We start from the raw sequence: 22,011 nt of genomic DNA on the forward strand, positions 1-22,011 counted from the left end.
AGACAGGGTTTCACCATATTGGCCAGGCTGGTCTCGAACTCCTGACCTCATGATCCACCTGCCTTGGCCTCCCAAAGTGCTGGGATTGCAGGCGTGAGCCACCACGCCCAGCCCCCAGAACATTTAAAAATAATAATAATAAGATCTGTGCCCCGATAGGTTAGCCGACTAGTTAACCTGAGGAATTTCAGCAGGGAAAGGACTACAGAAAAACTTGGTTCAGAGCTTCAGTAGACTCTGTCTTGCTCCCTTTATAACAGTCATATTAGGTCTTTTGTGTGAGAAGGATTCCGTGTCCATCACTTAGTTTATCAGAGAATGTGTTTTTAAAGGCTCCTGAGAGCAGGCAAGAACAATTTCCCTCATCCTGTTGCTGTTAAGTGGGATATACAACCATCCTGATGCAAATCTTTTTTGGGAGAGGAAGGTTATCCGGGCTCCATGACTCTTCCATAAAAAGTTTATAATAAGGTCCTTTAATGGCTGTCACTCTAGATATTTGTGGGAAGAGAATGACTGGAAAGCTAGAACACATTCAAAATCCAAGGGCCAGAAAATTTTTAAGCTCCAGCCTCAGCCTCCGAGCTCCTGGGACCAGCCCCATAAGAACCATCCATTCTAGTCCAACTTGCAAATGGAGCCCAAGAGTTGAACCTCGGCATGGGACTCAAGATGTCTCTAAAGTTCAAAAACACCTGGATTATCTGAAAGCAGAACCGGGTCCAGGTCCTGTGCTGAGGTCTCCAGTTTTCTCTAAGTAAAATGTTTCTAGTGGAGAAAAAGCCTGTGGCCTCTGGGCAGAGATTTGTTCTATAGAGAAGTGAAGGAAATGTGCAAGAGAGAACAGTTTTACTCTGGAGCTCCCTCTACTGGCTCTTTGATAGAAATCCATCGCAGTTATTCCGCCCTGCCTTGTGGGTATCAAGTTAAAGCATCCGAGCATCCTGGCATCTTGAAGCAAGGAGAAAAGGTGTCCTGAGGTGCCAAGGAAGATGAAACTGCAGATACTGGTTTCTTCTGCCTCCTTTACAATTTCATCTAATGTTTTGGGGGTGCCAAGATAGTGCTAAGCATTTTGTGTGCATTATTTCATTTAATACTCACCATAAACCAGCATTTTACAAATGAGGCAGCTGAGACCTGAAGGGATTAAATAAGTTCCTGGCATCACCATAGACTAACAGACCCCCTTAGTGACCCTCATAATTCTTATGATTCTCCTGAGTGACAACTCAAGAGAAGCAAGAGTCAACGGACAATGTGAGGTTGGAAGTGGCACTTGATCTCATCACCTAATATAAAGAGGCTCTGAGATTGCGCCATAAACTTCCTAGGTCCTATAGAATTTCAGCCCTGTTTGTCTTTTTATTCTTTTAATTTTATTTATTTATTTATTTATTTAAGACGAACTCTCACTCTGTTGCCCGGGATGGAGTGTGCAGTGGTGCGATCTTGGCTCACTGCAACCTCCACCTCCTGGTTTCAAGCAATCTTCCCACCTCAGCCTCCCGAGTAGCTAGAATTACAGGCATGCACCATCACACCTGGTTAATTTTTTCTGTATTTTTAGTAGAGAAAGGGTTTCACCATGTTGGCCAGGCTGGTCTTGATCTCCTGACCTCAAGTGATCCACCTGCCTCAGCCTCCCAAAGTGCTAGGATTACAGGCGTGAGCCACTGCACCCAGCCTCCTGTTTGTTTTTTTTTTAATTCAGCCCTCGAGGCAATTAATTACATGGCAAGGCTTTGTCCAATCTGCACTCTCACTGTGATGCCCAGGTTGAAGAAAGCAGGGAACTACCACAGTGACTAAGAAGAGTTTCCATGACAGAAGTGAGGCCTTTTAAAATTTGTGGAACATGTTCACACCTACTTTTAAAATAAAATTCCATGAGATAGGTAGGGCAGATAGTGCCCACACATTTTATAGGTTGGGAACTTAAGATACTGAGTGCCTGTTTCCAGGTTTTGTTTAGGGGCAAATGGCAGAATCAAGACCAGAACTGTCACTCTCAGCTTAAGTTCTGACTTTTTGGTTGGTGTTGGTTGGAACTCAGAGTCTAGCATGGGTTTTTTAATTACATAAAATAAAGACTGTGAAGCTACCTTCTTGTTTTACATCCAGATCCTTTCCTGAGTCTCTCTGTTTTGGGCTAGTTCATAATTGAGCTTCCTTGATATTGAGTCATTTGGGAATTGGGAATGACATAAGCCACTCATCTTATTACTGTTGGTCTCTCACCAGTCCACATTTTAGAGATATCTAGGTCCCTGAGAGAATCCCAAATATTATTTCAGTTCTCCTGTAGCTCATGAAGCCGTAAATATTTCACCTCACCCAGGAGAATCAAAGCATTTTCACATTGGTTCTTACTGGGGAGTTGAGATATGGGTAAGTAATAGGAGTCCCATTCCTGCTTTGGCTGGGGTTCGGGTCTCCAATTTCACTGCCAGTGTGTCTCTAAATCTACACAGTGGGACAGTGGCTACAGCAGACATCACTCAGCTTCCCACCCCTGACTTGAGACCTTCCACTAGCTGCCCCTTCCCCTAAAAACAGAGTGATGTCATAATGGTATCAGAATGGCACCTGCTGATAACAACACAGAAATAACAAGAGCAGACTTTCTGCAGTGTCTCCTGAGCAATTGGTTGTCATTGTCCTAAACAGAGCAGCTAGGTTAAAAAGATTTATCCATAATGTAACCTCCTGGCCCTCAGCTATGGGTGGAAGCAGCACTTTCTGGTTTGACCTCCTAATACCACAAACTCCACTTTGCCAGAAAAGTGACTTCTTGATGAATAGTCTGTTCAGATAGGCCAATTTGGAGTATATTCATATTTGGCCACCTGCTGGTAAGACTGATCATCCCCTTGCCCAGCTGTAGCTTTGAGCATCTGCCCCCGTGTTGCCCCCATCCCCAGTAAAGCCAAAATGGTCCCATCGAAGGAGGGGAGGGGAGAGCCTGGAAATGAACACTCACAGGGAATTGTGAGTGATGGAATGTGGATTGCTGACACCATGTCCCTTTCCTCTTGCTTGTTGTAGGAGCGTCAACGACCAAGAGGAGACCAGATGAGTTTTCAAAGCAGTCCTCAAACACCCAGGACACACCTCATCCTTTGCCTCGTGCTTTCTGCAATGTTGCTGTTCATGTTCATCTTCCTATTAACATTTGCCATAATAACCCCTCATTGACCACCATCATTCCTCCATCCACCACCAACTCAGCTCCTTCTCTAAAGTGCCCTCTAATGGGCAGTGGCTTTGGTCTCTGTTTGGCAAATTATGTCCAGAGGGTTAACATTAATTTCTCTTTCTCCTATTCCTCCCTCATGCTAGACTCAGTCCAACACTCAGCCTCCTGTCAGGAAAACCATAGCAAATCCTACTTTCTGCTAAAATGAAGTTACAAGACACTTTTCCAGAGTAGTCACACTCAATGAAGGGACCCAGGGTGTATCTGAGTGTGATGTAATTGAAACCACATGGAAAGACTAGAAATACCTTGCTCCCAGTCAGATATAGTGAAACAGCTTACTCAAGACTGGACTAAGATTTAGAATATAGGGGGGCTAGGGAGGAGAAAGAGAAAGATCCTCAGAAGTGGATTGTCCCTGAATACAGGATGAAATCATCTAGATTTTTTTCTCCAATTAAATTTGCATTTCATTCAACCACATTGCAATGGCTTCATACTGGGCATTTTCATTTGAGACCCAAGGCTTTTCTTCATGGGTCCTGAGCCACAGGTTCCTGGATGGTGAGGTAAGTGGCATTTGCCCACACTGTCTAGGGTGGTTTGTAGTGCTTTGATAAACCCTGTGCTGATGAGTCAGATCCACCCTGTTAGGCCCTAAAATTTGTCCTCTATTGGTCCCTCTTTACCCAAATGCTCTTCAGGGATCCTAGCCCAGACATAGATGTTAGTCCAGCCTCACAATGTTAATTTAGACCTCTATAAAACCAAAACAGATCCTGAGGATTGACCAAACCAGAATTTGTTGTCTCTTTCTCAAAGACAATCACTACTACAAAAAGTGTAGCTCTCCGAAAACCCACCATACCTAGAAAGTGTATTTTCTCCCCTCCCCTTTTCTTTCTACTTTTGTAGGTAAGCTAGCACTGATGGAAGATACCAGGTTTTCAAATGTGAACTGAAGTCTCTCTTCTCATGACAAGATTCAGATCCAATTCATTATTTAACTAATAGCCTCTCCAATAAGTACAAAAAATCTTGCCTATCCAGCAGATATGTTAGTCCATTATTCCTCTATGTCCCCCAGCCTATACTTATTAGACTAGGAATTAAAGAAATACAATCCCCATTCTTTACTCTTGGCCTACCAGATATAGTGATCCAAGCTTAGTAGATCAGCAGCTAATTGCAAGGCTGCTTTAATAGTGAATGAATAAAAAGTTCTGCTAATTCAGACCTACCCAACACCCATGAATTTGTGATTGAGCTATCTCTCTGCCTGCTGAATTCAGGTAGATAAACAACTGTCCTTCAACCACAAGGTTAAGGCTAAACTTATGCAGGTATCTCTAAACATGCTGCAGATTGTTCTTTTCTCTCTGTGGCCACGCTTTCCAACCTGACACCTTTCTGTTTAGCCTCTGCTAAGCTCAAGTGTGCTGGAATCCTGATCCCTGCCCCAGCCTCAGCCCCCTATCATGTGCTTGCTTTAGCTCCCCTGTCTTTGCTGAGATCCTCACCGTGAAACCAACTCTAGATATTCCTGAGTGACTCTCTAGGTTCTCATTCTCCCCAATGTGCCTTTTATCAGCAAGGCATGGGAAAACCTATCATCTGGTTCTCCAAGGTGTCCAGCAGTTAGAATGGCTGAGAGGAGGGCATTTGAGTTTGCCCATTGATAATGGGGTTGTGTGAAAAGCAGATATTGTCTCAACTGTTCTGAAGTTGAACAATGTTACTTTCAGGTGAATAGACTGTTGAGACTATTTTGAGTTGTTGATGGCAACCAAAAAAAAAGGGGGAAGGGGTGGAATTACAGTCACTTTCCTCCAGCATCCAGTGGTCCTTAAAACTTTCACCCTCAAATCTCCAAATATGCTGGCTTCTAAGAAGTGCTTTCCAAGACCGAATATACCTCTTGATCAGGGTAAGTGATGAAAATGTGTATTTAACAAGGGGAGGGGATCTTTAAATAGCCTGAATTATGCATGCTGTGGCCTATCTACCCCCACCGTGCTAATGGCTCAGCCTATAAAGTTTTCAGAATCAGAAAAATAATCAGAGATGCTAGTTTCTGAAGGAGCGACGGAGGACTAGGATGACTAGCTAACTCAAGGTGCATGTAGACTTTCTGCTCTTCTTACTTTAGGACAGCTTTCTTGGAAGACTGGACCAGGGAGTTCCTAATTCTTCCCTAGCACCATCTCAGGGGCATCCTCGGTGTGAGTGGAAGCATGCTTGGATGCAGCAGCCTGAATGAATGTCAGATTCACTGCATCTCCACCACAAACTGGTTGGTTTCAGGCAAATCCCTTGAGTTTTGGATGAGGCTAAACCAGCTAGGGCTTTCCTTGAAATAGGATGGAGGGGTCTCTTCTCACAGGCAGAGAGCCTTATTCAGGGGGCATCTATTGGCTAACAGGCTTCTTAGGAGGAATAGATCAGTCTCGTTATTCAGAAAATGTCTGAGAAAGTCCCAGACACCTCCAACTCCACATGTTGGGGGATAGACCTGGAATATTAAAGATCAGAGGTTGGAATCGAGGCAACACGATGGAGTGATGTGGCATGAGTATTGGAGCCATACAGATATGAATTTGATCTGATCCTTAGTTTTGTAACTTCACGTTCTAAGACTTTTAGACAAGCTGTTTAAACGTTATGGTCTCCATTTCCCTAGCTTTCAAATGGGAAAAATAATAACTATTTTGGGAGTGATTTCTATGCTCAACAAGCCTAAGGGGTAGGCATTATCATAATGACACCTGGAGAATTGCCTTAAGGATTAAATAAAGCTTCTTATGTAAAAGTGTCCGGCACAGTGTCTGGCATATAGTTGAAGCTGAAACACTATTGGTTTCTGCTCTCTCCCTCTTTTCCTTAGGCCAAAATAGTTCTGCTCCCTGATGAAGACACCTTTAGGAAAAGAGGAATCCTTTTCCTAGACTTCCTCCCTGAGGGACTTCCCTTGGTTGATATCATGGGAGCTGGACTGTTTTTCCTTCTCCAAATCCAGTACGTTACCTACTGGCATTTTTCGTGGTGCTTGGGGAGGAGACAGTCGACGCAGGCAGGAGTTTCTGGGCTTTGCTCACCCTGAAAGAGAGGAGACTCAGTTCTTTTCAAGGGCTTCGTGATAAGCAGCCTACTCCCACAAGCCCTCTGGGGGAGCATTGGGGGAACGAGTCCTCTTCATGCTTGGGATGCTCTGGAATGAGCTGGCAATGCAGAAGGCGGTTTTCACCTTGGACAGGTTCCGCATCAGTCTATTCATTTGCATGCAGGGTCTTTAGCTTGACTGCTCAGACAGGAATTGGGCACCACAGCCCTTAGTACAGGATGATGAGACAGCTCGGGAAGCCAAGGTCACCAGCTCCAGCCCAGACATCCTCCAAAGGACCTGACTGAGGAGTAGGGGAAATGGAGATGCTAGCTATGGAGGTCTAACTTTCTGCAGATGTTTCTGCGGAGCTTCCAAGCCCCTCTCTGTCTTGATTGCTGGAGCGAGACAGAAACAAGGCAGAGAGGCGCCCTCTTCTGGGAGGGAGGAGCAAAGACATTGAATCCACCAGGAAGCCGGCGTTACACCAGCATAATTTTGGCTGCTGCCCTTAAAGTTCTGATGTGCATTTCTTCCATTTCCAACGCTACCTTATTTGTTAGGACTAGATTCTGGGTTTGCTTAAAAGTTGTTAGTGATTTTAAATGAATCTGTCTTGATCTCAACATCAGACACAATAACACTCAGCCACTATATACAGCATAGAAAGCAGTTACATTCTAAAGTGCCCCGCTCTGTATAGTTTCAATAGTCCAAACAGAAACCATGTGGCTGCTGTGAATGTGCCCACACACATGAATTTATGCTTACACATACCTAATCTCATATCTAAAAACATACCTACTCTGTGCCTTTAAAAACATATTTAGCCTGACATTTTCATTAATCCAAGGAGAATTTATTGAAACACTGCCGGCGTCTCCTGTCCATCTGGCCACATTTGATGACCCCATGTGATAAGTCATCTTCAGTGCAAGAACCAGGGCCGCCTCCCTCTCATTGATATTTCTCCTGACTGCACACCTCCCAACTGCAGCAACATGCTCACATGCATGCATGCATGCAATCGTGAGCTAAAAATAAACAGCTGCTGATGGGCTGCCAGAGGGTGTCCTCCATACACAGCAGACGTCCTCTGTCTCCCTTTAGTAGGCACAGCTAAAGCCACAGACAGGAATTGAGGGTACTGGATGGGCTAAGCTTAACCCCAAATCTCTCAGGCAAGTTACAAAGAGTAGGAGATCCTGAAAAGGGAGATGACACAGCTGAGGCCCATGATCATTCTCTCCCAGGCCTTGTGCCCCAAATCCAAGTGATAACCTCTGGAAAAGTGTTTACTGGCATCAAAGGAAACCATTGCAGGGAAGGTCGATAATTAGGGTTAAGAAAGAAGATCAGCCATTCCTCCAGTCATGATTGTAAATAGCTCTCTGCTTTCTGGTTTTCCCCCTCTCAGGGCAGAAGTTATCCAAGTGGATCTAGGATATGTGTGCATTTAAGGAGGGTGATTTGTGTGCATGTGGTTTTGTTCAGATTTTCCAATCTGCAAGAATTCTCCCCACCTCCATCACTCATCAATCAAGAAACCCTTTGTCATGCTGAGGTGTGGCATTTCTTCTGCTGAAAACCTCAGATTCAGACACACCCCACACACCCTGAGACACACACATCCACACACACATGCACACCCTTCCTCACCCTTACGAAGCAAGCTCCATTCAGATTGGTTTAAAAATAGCACTAATCCATTGAGCTCATTTTTCAGGGACATTATTTTAAGCAGAAAAAAGATATCCTGGTCTTTGAGAGGGAGAAAGGGTAAACGTCACCTCGCCTTAAAAAGTCCTGATAATGTCGCTGGAGACTAAGCATTTGCAGTCTTTGTTGAATTTTCTCCTCCTCCTACCATTCAACAAAAGTTATTTATTCCAGAATACCCTGCCATCTGGGTATTTATAGAGGTGAGTTTCCTCTTCGGGTGGAGAGCAGAGGGGAAAGCCGCAGTAGCAAGCCGGACACTCCCCTCTGGGCGCTCCCCACCGCCAGAACTGACGCCTTCGAGGGCGGTGGATTTGTGAATCAGCTCCCCCTTCCCCCACACAGGGGAGCCCCTAAATGGCTGCTGGCCATTTGCAAAGGGTTGTGTGCATGTGTGTATTTAATTGCAGGCTTATTTGTTTCTGCTCTGGGAGTCTGTCCGTCTCTCTGTAACTCGGATCATTGCTCTCTGGGAAGCTGTATAACTGGCTGATTCCGTGGGAGACCAGGCAGGATGCGTGGGCGCAGGAAACAGAAGAGGGAAAAGGAGGGAGAAAAAGAGAGCAGGAGGGAGAGAGCGGGAGCCTTAGAATCTGTTATTTGCGTCACTCGAGGAGCCGGGGCTATCTGCCCGACAAACACACAGAATTAATCCGAGTTACAGCCATAGCTGTCTATGCTACAGTGACCAGATGAGAAAGGGCGGGGAAAGGACGTGCGCCGGAGCGTGTGCACGGCCGAGTTTGCATTGGGCGTCTTGGGAGAGTTTGGGGAGGGGGCTGTCCTGCTGGGCACGCCCCTCGGGGCCCCGCTCGCCCGGTGCAGACTAGGCTGCAGCCTGCTCTGCAGCTGCCCAGCCCAAGCCTGGGGTGGCGCCCGCCTCGGCCGCCTCGCCTGCTCAGTGGCTGCGTGGAACACAAAGCGCTGTCTCCGAGCAGAAGCGTCTTCTCAGCTGAACCAGACCCACCAAAGAGGAGAATCTGCACGTGACGTCAGTAGCTGATGACTGACGCAGGCTGGCAAAGGAGACTCAAGGCGGCTGCTCCGCGCTGCCTTCATGAGTCTATTTTCTCCAGCCCCCTCGTAGTGAATTACTAGAACGCAAAACACACACACAGACACACATATGCAGCTTTCAAAATATACATTTCCAAAGGCGGTGTGTTGCAAACACAACGCGATTTTGCAGAGCGTGGGTGGGAAACGTGGGAAGGGTATGGATGATTTTTTTTTTCCTCATCTGGGAATCTCCATCGTGGATAGCAATCGCTTCTAGAGCTCTCCTGGGAAGCTCCTCTGGGGAAGGGGCTATGCCCCCCCACCTCCTACTTTCCTCAGCATGTAGGGAATCTGATCAATGGAGACATGCAGCTCTAAGAATACAACCACTCCAACGCCTTCTGCTCGGGGAGACTGCGAGGAGCTTGCAACAGGCAGAGACAGATGGGAGTTAACGGGAGGGAGGGAGAATATAAGAAATATTTGGGTATTTTTCTGATTTGAAAAACATTTTCTGCAGTTATGCAAGTGAGTCTGGTGGTGCAGGAAAAAAAAGTGAGGAGGGGGCGTTTAATGCACATTTAATGTTTTGGAAGTAAGGTTCCAGCGAAATGCCTTTGTGTGTGGAGGTTTTTTCAGTACTTGCTAAAAATAGCACCAGGGTTTGATCGTGTTCCAGAAATAAACCGAGGGCTGTACTGGGATAAAAAGCCAGCGCGGGTGGAAGAAAACCTGGACATCACCGCATTCCTCCCCCCACAACTATGTCTGGAAATTAATTGTTGGATTTTTCCTCTCCTCTCTCCTCTTTCCATCCACTTTCTCTTTCCTCCCCCTATGTTTTTCTTTCTCTCTCTTAAGGAGTTCCCGTTTGGGTAAGTAATATTATGTCATGTGCATGCCGCAGACTGTGAGTATGAGCTGACGCTTACTTTGTGCATGCTCCGGGGTTCTTTTTTGGCTGCCTTTTTTGCCCCTTCTAAAGAGGATAGCGGGACTGACTAGGGGGTAAGGGGTGTAGCTGTGTGCGTGTGTATGTGTATAATGAATTTGGGGCTGCATGCAAAGAAACCGAGAGAGGGAATTCTTGCAGAGCCGGGAATCACCCTGACGAATCTCTGAATCAATAGCTGCTGCAACTCTCTCTCGCGTTATGGGTCGGCGCTGTTGAGCTCGGTTTTCTCATGGCCCCCTCCCCTCCCCATTTTCTGTCTTAAAGGACGCCCAGACACGATTTAATGGGCCATATCTCTGAGAGATTAATGGAGACTGTGCAATATAGATCAAAATTGCATGGATGGGGTTGGGTAAAGAGAGGGAAAAATCTCTACTCCTTTGACAAACCTCCCTTTTGGCTCCGGTCCGGGAACTAAGGACCGCGACCCTGGTTCGGGCTGGCCCAAGACTCGGTTGCTGTCCACGGAAGATAGGTGCTGAAAATGCCTTGGTCCTCAGCGAGTTCAGTTCCGTGCGCCAGGGGGCGGGGTTGGCGCCAGCTGCGGTTAGCCCCGCCCTGGATGCAGGAGAGGGATACGGGGACGAGAGGGTTAAGGATGTTCAAAGGGGATAGTCGTGACTTCGGTGAGAGCTTTGGGGGGAAGGAGGGGTGAGTGGGAAGGAAAGGGAAAAAGATTTAAAGGAGGGGGAGCGAAGTGTTAGATTCGAGGATGAGCCAAGGCCCGGCGTTTCAGGAATGGAAGGCCAGTGGCTCACCGGCTTTCCCTGCAGAGGCCAGGCACTATCCGGGTCTCCATTCCCAGGATCCCGCACCTTCCCGCCAGTGGGTTTGAAAGATTTCTCCTCGGTGATGGTGACTCAAAATAAGAGCCTATAGGTTGTTTTATTCGGACCCTCGTCCCCTCCCACTTCATGCCCCCCATACCCCCGTATTCTGTAATTCCCGGGAGGTGTGTAAAGTAGTGTGGTGTGGCATTTTTCTTATTATTCCCCCTTTTCGCATGCTAGTCATAGAAGCCCCAAGTGAGTTGGTGGAATTAGTGAATTAGAAGCCAAAGCACAGGAGTTGCTGGTGCGATGCGCAGAGAATCCAAGCTAGGGAACATCGCGGGGCGCCTTAAAGCCAAAAGCTAAATGAGTCTAAATCAGCCTGAAGGGAAATTGGGGAGGAGGTGTTCTCTAAGTTGCCAAATGTTATTGGGAATACCATCAGCTCTCTGGGGTTGTGGGCTGGACCCAGACTGAGATTCAGTGCAGTCAGCTCCAGACACTTTGGCCGAATCTGTGGCCAGACAGGTGAGGAGGGAGGAAGATTATCAGAGGCAGAGGGGGAATGAATATCACGCGCACACAAAGACATTCATGCTGATTAACTCCAGGAGAGGGAGAATAAAAGTACATCCTCAAGCTGGCCCGTGAGGATGGGCTGTAGACTGTGGGAGAAATGAAGCACTCTTGCAGGTCTGCAGTAAGATTTGTGTGCGTGCAGGAATATTTTATATGTTTATTTAAAAATATAAACTCGGGACGGTGAGGTAAGTATTTGTGGGGGCTAGCCTTCAGGACAGAGAAGAGACCAGGTCTCTCTGCTTCATTCACCCCTTCCCTTCTGTCAACAGCCTCTGGCTTTAGTGACCTGACCCCGATACAGGGTAACAGGGGTGCAGCCCGGGCCGGCGGATGAGAGGGTGGGTGAGTTATGTTTAGCTCAGAAGCCGTCCCTCTCTCGGAAGGTTCCCTGGCTGAGACTGAATATTCAACTCATAATAGTAACAAGGGCTTTTACCGATGTGCAGAATAACACAAATAACGCTGCAACCCACACTTTGTCTTGACAATTCAGTTCAAACCAAAGCTGCTCACAGCCTCTCGGCCCACCCCGCGGCCTCCTCGTCATTCACTGGGACCTACTGGTTCCCTTTCCCAAGCCTCGCCCCTCTCAGCCCTGCAAGTTGCGTGGTTGTGTTTACAAATTCTGCCACAATTGCAAAGGAAATAGGGGTGGGGGGAGCGGTCGGGGCGGGAGTGGTGGTAGCGCAATAAAGCACTTGCAACACGTGGAGCGGTGGTTGGGGGGAGGTGTCCAAGAGTCAAGAAGGGGGCGGAGGGACACCCCTTGTCCTCATTTCCACCTCCCCGTTCTTCCCCACCCCTTCCCATTGCTTGGCACAATGCACAAGTTTACCCCCCGAACTGGATCCTATTAAATAATTCAATGGTAGCGGTGTAATTTTGGTTGGAACCAGCACGGATTCCCAAGTCGTGACTGCAAAAAGTGAGTAATGCGCGCTGGCTGCGTCATGGCTCTAGTCACAGTTCATTCCGAACTGAGAAGAAATCGTGACTTCGCCTGGAGACGTCCCCTACATGGGAGATGGGGGGCGGGGGGGCACCAAATCAGTGGGGACGGGGGTGGGGGGGAAGACCTATCCAATGAAAACCGCTGCCAGGGGGGCATTTGAACTCCGTCGCTTGCTGTCTCGCTGTCCCCTCTCTGCCCCGCGCACCTCGCTCCCCCTCCCGGCCGGCGCTCGCAGTGGCGCGCCTGCTCGCTCTCCCGCTACCCGACGAGTCCTCAACAAGTTGGAGGAAGGCAGGAACGCAGGGGTTAAGCTCGGAAAGCCGCAATTACCAAGATCGTGACCCTCCCACACAGTACAGTAACTTATATACTTACCTGGAAGAACCCGCTTTGCCGCCGGGCAAACACCCGTGGGGGGCGGGGAGGGGCCGGAGGGAGCGGGCCGGCAGGAGAGGGGCTGCTTCCAGCTGGCTGCAGTGCGGACGGGACCGGCGCGCTCCCGTGGCTCCCAGACCGAGGTAAGGAGCAGGGAGTCGGCGCCCGGGTCGGCTGGTGGTCGGTCGGCTCACTGGTAGTCGGTCGGCTCACGGGTAGTCTGAGCAGAACTTTTTTTTCCCAGTTGCCCCGCGCCGCGGCGGCGGCGGGCGCAGACCGCGGAGCCCCTCTGGCGCGGCAGGCGCGCAGACGCTCGGAGGGTGTGTGCTTGCGTCTGTCCGTCCCGGAGCCGAGGGGATGCCGTGGGAGGGTGAGTGGGTCGCGGAGCTGCAGGAGGGTGATGGATGGGCGAAGGGGGTGGGTCGACAGGGACTTGAAGACAGTGCCTCCACCGTCGAGAGACGTTTTCTCCGGGCGTGCTGGGCGAGGGTGGGAGTGTGTGTGCGCGCGCGCGCGCGCCCGCCCGCACGTCGATTCCAGGGTGCCAAAGAACAAATATGGCAACTTTCCCCCCAAGTTCTTGCAATGTTTGCAGTAACCCATCCTGGGTGAGGTTTCCCCCACTGGGGGACTATACTGCTAGGGAGGGAGATAGTCAGGAAGTCCCTTAGCCCACACCCTGCTTAGGTACTAATGGGGGGGGGGGGAGGGGCAGGAGAGGACGTGGGAAGGGTGGCGCTGCACTGCGAAGAAGGGCAACCCCTCAAAGTTTGGATGGATGGGATGGAGGAGGGGGCCGAGAGGGATGGAGGAAGAGGGAGGGAGGAAGAGGGAGGGAGGGAGAGTGAGGGAAGGAGATCTCCTTTCTCCCCATCTCTAGTCTTCCCTCCCCTCCTTTCTTCCTCCCGCAGAAGGTGGAATCTCCCGTCGTTGTGGGGTCCGGCAGTCAATGACGGGTTCGCCCCTTGTTGTTCCCCCTAGCATTCTGCAGAATGGGTAGAGAGTTGGGGGCGGGGGGGGTGGGCTGCAGAGTTGAAAGTGCACCTGAGGCGAATGGGCCATTAAACACCCAATATTGAGACGGTTTCGGGGAGGATGCGGAGGGAGGAGCTTCACCTAGTTGAGCATTCAGAACTTTGGGTGGGAAAGGGGGTGTTGAGACATTCTCATTTTTCTAGAAATAGGATGACTAGTGTGGAGTTTGGGTTTATTTTATGTTCATCTTTGTCATTTTTCGTCTGAATCTTCTGGCTTGGGTCCCGTTGGGAGAGGTCGCTCTCTTAAACCTCTCTTTCCCAATACATCGCGCTACCCCCTCACTTGGGCTGGAATGAGGAGGGGGTCCTGAACCGCTTTTTTTGGCAACAACAATATTTTAACATGTTCCAGTCTAGGTTTTCTTGAATAATTAGAAATGGAAATATTTTTTTCTCCCTCCCCCTTCTGAAAAAAAGGGGGAAATGTGAGCTCTCTTCTGATTGGTGGGTGACGATTTTAGTCCGCACCAATGAGCTGGCGGCCTCGTCTGTATTTATTTAGTGCTCTGGGGGAGTTTTTCTCTTTACGCAGCGCCTGTAGTCACGGCTGGAACCTTGGCTGGGGGACTCTCAGGGATAAGAGGGGATTCGGGGGGAATCCGAACTGTACCTGTTCAGAGATCCGCGACCTTGCAGCCGGGGCTGGCGGAACTCTGATAGGGAGATAGAGGAATAGGACAGGCAGGCGGGGAGGCTCCGGGTGCTGGGGCGACAGGAAAGGGGTGGAGGCTGGGCTCCGGGATCCGGGTGCCCCTCTGCGGTCCCCTTCTCGCCCTCCACACACTTCTCTCGGGGCTGAGTTGGGGGATCGCGGACGGTCTGGAGAAATGGAGACACGAGTCCAGGGGCGCGGAGGGGCGGGCAGCGCGCGGAGTGGTGAGACTGAGCCGCGATGGAACGCGCTGGGGAGACCCAGCCTGTTCGGCTCCAGGGTTCGGAGACATCCTGGGCTGAAGGCGGCGGCGGCGGCGGCGAACCGAAGAAGCCGGCATATTCTGCCCTTCGCGAATCTTTTTGCGGTCTGGGCTTGCTGTACATAACTCAATAGCCGGAAGCCCTTACCCCAAAAAGCATTTGCGGAGGGCGCACTCGTCGAGAAGACGGCAGCCATCCAGCGATCGCCGAAGCCCGCACCTTCCCGAAGCTGCTCCATCCGAGCCTTACCCGGCCCTTTTCCCGTTTTCCACGGAAGATTCGGCCCTTTCCCCCCGTCCTTTCCGCGCTGCCCGAGGCTTTGGTCACCTGTCTTCCCTCCGAGCGAGTCCCCCGCCCCCAACTTTTTAACAGACTTTGTATCGCAGGGGGAACTGGAGCAGGTGGGGTGTGTGTGTTTTCGGAGAAGTGAGAAGAAGCTAAAATGCAATAAAAGTTTACAGAAGTTGTGTCTTCCCCCCAACCCCCGCCCACACCACGAATAACCCCATTCACTCAATGCAAAAAAAAAAGGATCTGAGCTTAAGGCCAAGTCAGAACCTGGAATATGAATCAGTTTAGGACATTTTGTGGTCATTTTTGACCGTAATGATCCGATTCTGCAATATGGGGGTGGGGAAGCCCTTGAGGGAGGGGCTGGAGGCCCTTAGTATCTTATGTCCTGGTGCGGGGGACCCGGAGGTGAGGCGAGCCGCGGTGAATTGGGTAGATCCGAAAAAGAGGGAAAACACCCAGGCACCGCCCGATCCCCGGAGTCTCTTCCTCCCGCGCCTGTTTCCAACCTAATTTGGGGCGTTTTGCAGCCTCAGGTCTCCCACATCTCCTCTTTTTCAAAACTAAGTAGCACGGAAGTGGGTAAAACAGGCGAGAACTGGGGAAGCCCCCGCAGAGAAGGAGCTTTGGAGAGATGCGGTTGTGCCCGACTCAGACGCTTAGCAGGAGCAGAAGCAGCAGCAGCAGCAGCAGCCCCATCCCGGCCTCTCCAGGCGCCGGCCCTGGGGAGGGGGGCAAAGCTGCAGGAGAGGGGAGAGTCTGTGAGTCCCCCTCCTCCCCCTCCACTCATTGCAGTCCTGACCACTTCGGTCACAAGTGGCACAAATCAGGCCTTCACCACGCTCCCCGCGCCCTTCGCCTGCTAGGAACACTGCTAGACGCCCTTGCCCTTAGGGACTGGGCCAGAAGGACACACATACACACATGAGTGCCCACAGGGACGGAAATGGGTAGAAGATGGGTCTAGAGACACCGGAGTTCAAGACCCGAGGGCTGCGAACCTTCACGTTTTCGGGGAGGGCCTGAATTTCCCCCGTATCACAACCACCGTTCTTCCAACAAACTAAACGCCCACCGTCATTAACCTGTCCGCTGGTTGAACACCCGGACTCTACCCTCTCCAGAATTAGGAAAGGGCTGCAGAGTCCGAGAGTGCTGGATAGAGTCAATCTTTTATGGCTAAGACTGTGAGAAGGCACGGAAGGCGAGCACTCCAAGCTCTAAGGCTAAATCAGAGCTTTCCTCCCCAGATAAAGGAAATTTTCCCTCCCTGAATGCGTTTTCTAAAAGAGTAAAAAGGTTCCTAAGATCTGCAAAGGAGATGGAGCAAAAAGCAAAAGCTCCGGGGATTTTCCTCCCTGCTTCTCACCTGGGGCCGTCTGTGGAGCGATAGCTTTGCGGAGAGAGGCATAAGAACCACGTTAGATTAATAATAGCTTCACCCTGTGTCCCTTCAGCTCCTCTTTTGTCTTTTGCTTCTTACATACCCCTCCTCTTCCCAGCCAGAAAGCCCTCCTCTCTCCCAAAGCCTGAACCTTCACCAGATTTGGGAGAGAGGTGGCCCAAGAGAAGTGAACTTGCACAGAAGAGGTTGAGCCACCGCAGCGCAGGCGGCTCAGGGTTATTGCGACCCTAGCCCCCTCACTTCTCCCTCCGAGGCTAAGTGTGGGGCTAGGGCTCCAGGGCCCAAGGAGCAACGGCCGAACCCGGCGTCGTGCGGCACCGGAGCGAGTCCTCTCCTCGCCTCGCCTCGCCTCGCCTCAGCCAGACAACTGTTGCTGCCTTGGAGAAGCTCCTGCTGCTGCAGCTGCTGCTTGGGGCGGCTGCACGCCTGGGGCTGAGGCTGCTCACTTTTGATCGGGGCTGGGAGCTTGCGGAAAGGGGTCTCTCATTCCGGGTGGGATCAAAGGAAGAGACCCCTTCCCCCTTCCCTTCACAATAAGTGAAAATAGGTGGCTTTTTGTGGCTTTTGGTGTCTTTCCTTTCCTCCTTAGGGCGGTTATGTCAGTCTGAGCCCAGTGGGAGCTGATCTCTCCCTCTCTACCCATTTTGCCTTTGCTAAGGAAGGAGGACAAAGTGGGGGGGGGGTGCCTCTATGTACCCTCAAACTGCCGATGCGCATCCCACTTAATAAAGCTACCTCGCCTTTTGAGCCAGGGGCCTGATGGAAACTTCCAGGCACTTGCATGTGATGCCAACCTCTGGAGGCCCTATAGGAGAGGGAGCAGCACCTCAGGAACCCTCCTCACCCCAGGCTACTCCTTCCGGGGGTGTGAGAAGTGTTCGGAAGGCAGCTGGGGAAACTTTGTCCCCTGGGCCCAGCCAACTAGCTTAACTTTGCCTATGTTAAAAATCAAGACCAGGGGTTATCTGTGGAGCTAGGGAAGGGTTTCAGGGGCCACAGAGTCCCCTCAAAGTCACCTGCCCGCAGTGGGGAGAGGCAGGTGGCTGGGCCAGGCAAAGCAGTTTTGCATGCCGTCTTTCTCAGGCTCACTCTGACCACACCCTGGGTGATCTGCTCTCCTGCCTCTTCCCCACTCCTAGAGTCTGGAGCCAGATTTCCTCCCTTTATCGGCCCTTTTGTCTCTTCTGTCCTCTTTCCCGGACCTGTGGTTGCTTTCAGTCCCTCTGCCTTGCCTGTCTCAGGTTGGAGGCAAAGACAGAAGCATGGGTTGATTCAGATGTGCTTGGAAGGCTTGCTATGATCTCAGACCAGGGCCATCTTCTCTGTCCTGGGGACTTCTCAAACTAGAAGGCTTTGTGGGCATCTCTGGAAAGCTCTGCTCTTGAATCAGCATCCATGCCTTGGTAGCTCTTGGCCCAGATGAGCCCCCTACCCTTTTCCTTTCCTTCAGTCTTCCCACTGCTTGATTTCATGTGAAATGACCCAGCCACCAATCACTCCCATTCTCCTTCTGAGACAGCAGAGTAACCCTGCCTATCTTTTGGCCTTTTCAGGTGGTCAAACCTGTCCTGACACCCAGAGGTCTGCATGAGGGGTGGCCACTGAAGGAGGAGTTCTCAAAGGCCACAGGTGATGAAGAGCTTGGATGAATGAACTTAGAAGTCCCAGGTGAGTACCAAGATGTCAGCCCATGGTTTCTTCGCCTGAGCAGACCCAAGGGGCCTCCACACATACTTCCCACTTGATGACGAGATACAGGGAAGCCACAGATCCAGTGGTTGGAGACTGTCCTCAAAGGCTTAGTCCTTGGCAAAGGAAGGCACCCATCACAGAGGTTACAAGGAAAGACACAGTACCTACCGCATGAGGCATAGGACTTCATAGGACTGCATAGGACTTCCTGTCCCATCCCCTAAGCAGGACTTGGGCCTGTGTGTTCAGGAGCCTCCAAACCCTCAGTACTGAGGGGTGTAGGACCTATTCGATGGGGCCCACTGTTCCTTCTCCACCTCCACTTCCTGGACCATCTGAGGCCTCTCAGGGGCCCAAGGGATGTGCAGAGTTGAAGGGTCATTTGCCATGTGAAGTTTCTCTGAGGACACCAAATGTTGTTATGTCTCCTTAACTGGAGTTCGGCCTAGGATGCATGGGAGAAATTTTAGCCTCTGGATATTTTTTTTGAAGGGTGAGGCATTAAACTCTAAATGCATTTACTTTTCCTATTAACCAGCAAAATCTCTTGCTATAGAGCTTTTGTTTAGCTGCCTTTCTGAGCTTCAAAGTCATACTGTGATTCTTACTGGGGATTTCGGTTCAGAGCTTGGCAGAGAATTTTGAAACCCCAGGGCTGTCAGATTTGTGAGGAAAGGAGAAACCAAGCTGCCTGCCTAATCCTTGGAGGTCATGTGAGCCAAATGTGGGAAGCTGCCAGAAATTTTTAGAGGGAAACTCGAGGCTTATGGCAGAATAGAAGCACATTACGTGGAAGATCTTCAGATCTTTATACAACAGATCTATTTGCTATGTTAATTAAATGACTGCTACATGGATTTTTGGAAATTTTTACATTTTAAGAGTAGAGCTTAAATAATACGTAAATTGACTGGAATCGTCTATAATTTCCACCATGTAAAGTATGGATGAGGCCATCAAATTGTTAAATGAGCCTAACTTCTTTTAAGTTCCCCTTTTGAATATAAGGACCTGAAGTCTGCAGCATCTATCTTTGGGCAATAGGGTTGTTGTTAATTCCAAGAGGTTCACATCTTCCTTCTCCCTCCTTAACCGATAGTTCAGTTGCACTGTGAGAAAATCTAAGAAAATAACATGGCGGGGCGGTGGGAGTCGGGTGGTGATTTTCTTGCCTGAAAGGTAGTCTCTTCTAATTATGCTTGAAAAAATCCATGGATTGACTAAACCTCAAATTTAGATAGACTATGTAGCATGCCAAAACTGGAAAGAACTATAGAGTATATTCAGAGAGAGACCAATCTCTTCATTTTATAAATCAAACAGGTTCAGAGAGGTTAAGTGATTTTACCAAGGTCACACAGCTGGGGCTCAACCCCAAGTTGTTTATTGTGTTCTCTGGGTATTTTTTTTTCCACTAAGCATTTGCTATCACTACCACATAATACAGCTAATCCATAAACATAATCCAGGACAACAGAACAGATTCCCTTTGAAAAGACTGACACCCCAGGGTTCAAAGAAGAGTTTACAGAAAGTTTCTTCTGCTTGCAATTAGCATTCTGGGGGCATCATGAGAAGGTTAGGTATGGCTCTCATCTCTTGTCTCTGACGTGGCCTAGACCTCAGAGCCTCCATGTTACCTTGGTCTGCAGAGGAAGTCATCAGCACAAGAAAGTTGCTGTGTCATAGAATCCTAGTATTGGTGTCTTTCAAAACATTTGCTAGCATGAAGCAGTTCCGTAAGGCATGGGTCCCTGTCTTTTATTTCTCTCCTCTGGGTGGCAGTTGATTCTCACCCTTCTTGTCCTGTGGGGCTTGACTGAGAGCTGTTAAGAGGGTAGTTAAACCCAGGATCTCCTTTATAAGCAAGAAGGCCCTCATAAGGAGGTTTCAAACCAAGTGAAGATCTGTTTGATCCTTGTCCCCAAGATATTTTTTTAGAATGCTGCAGATCACCTGCTTGTAGGACAGCTGCTTGGCCTGGTCAGTTTTAAGCTCATGATTTACTGCCAAACCCTGGATTGAACTCCACTATTTCAGCTTTACATATTTCTACCAATATCAGCCACTTCGAGGCCATATTAATCATGTCTTCAGAACATGGGAATAGTAGTCATGCTGTGCGTGCTATCACAAATAAATTATTCTGGTGGCCTTTTTCACAGTCTCTCCCTGCTCTTTGCTCCCCCCACCTCCCATTTCAGAGATACACTTTCTGACAACTTCTAACTAGGAAATAAGATTCATTTCTCTGCTTAAAAAGCAACAGATTGGGAGGAAGAAAAATGAGATGGGGTGAAAGATACAAATAGGTTAAAAAGCAAAACAAAGCTGACAAGCGGCAGAAAGAATTAAAAGAGCAAATTCTATCTAGTCCCAACTACTCACATTTATGAACTTAAAGAAGCAATAGTATCCTCTCTAGGCCTCAATATCTCCATCTATAAAATTAAGTGCTTTGGAAGTCAGACCACTTCCATTCATGCATTCGTTCAACAAATGTTTATTGAGTTTCTGCACTATGTATCAGGCCTTATTCTAGACATTGGAGATATAAATAAATTATTCTTCCTTTGATAATCTGTTGAAAGCTATGGACCTTGTCCCCAGCAAAAAGGAAAAAAAAAACCAGGCATTTTATATACAATTTCAGGGAGCTCAGGACATCCCTAGGTTCCATAGACCCCAAGTTAAAATTTTTTTCATTGAGTCTCTAAGGCCTACATTTTACAATATGAAGGTTTGAGCTTAGGTTGCATGGTCAAATATTGGTTTTTAGTTGTTCTTTTTTTTCCCCCATTAGCACTTTGTTGCATTTTTATTGTGATTTTGGTCCTCCATTTTTGGAGAATAAATATTGGAACTTAGTTAATACTGCAAGTGGCTAGAATAAATGCTGAACAGCAGCTCGTAACTGAGAGGCAAGGCAGACGTGGAGCTGAGGACAGAAACAGATGAGAAGTTTTGATGACTAATCTCAGCCTGGTCCTGCAGAATTTCAAAGAGTCAATCTATCTTTTAGGCTAAGTATTCTTGGTAAAGTCGATGGTTCCATGGAGGGAAGGGAGGTTTGTGTTGGAGCTGGACAGTATAAGATCACAATGCCAGGGCTCACAGCAAAGACGGATTTCCTCTGGTGCTTTTGACTACCAGGCACAATCATAGCTGGACAGGTCAGGGATTCATTGAGAAGGAAAGACCAGTCCACTTCTGGCCCTGTTGGGTTGGTAGACTGGCTGCTTCCATGTAGCACAGCAAGGGGCTTTATAGCAGGCAGTTCTGTTGAGATCTTTAGTGAAGGAGAAATTGGGAGGTTGAAAGGCTCAAAACAGACATGGATAGGTCTGTGTGCAAAGGTTTCACCCCAGTTCTGAGTCTTTCTGAGCATTTTTCTTCCCTGCTTTCAGCATCTTCAGAATTCTCACTTGCAATGAGGAAGGCCAGAACTTTTTCATTTAGGGCAAAGGGGCAATTACTGATTTTAGAACTGATCAGCTACTAAAAAAACTGGACTTTAGGTGGGGAGTTAGATGCTCTTATTTAGCACTCCCAGGTGAACAGCCAGTGGAAGTCACTGCTAGGAGAAGACCCTGGAAGTGAAGTGATCCATCTTTGAAAGAGCCAGGTAGGAATCTGAACTTGTAAAGTCTTTGTGTTAGATTGTGGGAGGACAGGATGAAGTGTGCGAATTTCTGCTTAAGCAAGAAAGCAGCAAGTTGTTGCTGCTGAGGCTAAAGTATAGGAAAATCCATCTAAATATAAACTTTTTATCTTCTCGATTTCCTCATCTGTAAAATGGGGATAATGATAACACCCTTCACCATAAGGCTTTGGTGAGGATTAAATGAGATTATGCATGTGTAAAGAGCCTAGTCAGTGTTCAAAAAATGTTAGCTGCTATTATTATTATTATTATTATTATTATTATTATTATTATTATTGTGTTCTCTTTCCTGTCTGACACACATAGCAATGTCATACAAGGCTTAAATCATAGCATAAGCAGCTATAGGACCAGAG

The 22,011-nt window shown here is 48.8% G+C and overlaps 1 long non-coding RNA gene across 2 annotated transcripts in view; it reads right to left on the minus strand.

Annotated features, from left to right (window-relative positions):
* The window catches only part of LOC129393361 (uncharacterized), an 85,262-nt gene extending 72,076 nt beyond the window's left edge, over nt 1–13,186 (minus strand). The window contains exon 1 of one of the 2 annotated variants that reach the window (XR_010113350.1): nt 12,652–12,792. This is a non-coding gene — a long non-coding RNA (uncharacterized LOC129393361). Of the gene's footprint in view, nt 1–12,651 lie in introns of both variants that reach the window. The other variant, XR_008620175.2, reaches the window with a different exon arrangement.
* Nucleotides 13,187–22,011: the final 8,825 nt, after the last annotated feature.

This window comes from Pan paniscus, chromosome 9, assembly GCF_029289425.2.
Source record: "Pan paniscus chromosome 9, NHGRI_mPanPan1-v2.0_pri, whole genome shotgun sequence".
Taxonomy (NCBI): domain Eukaryota; kingdom Metazoa; phylum Chordata; class Mammalia; order Primates; family Hominidae; genus Pan; species Pan paniscus.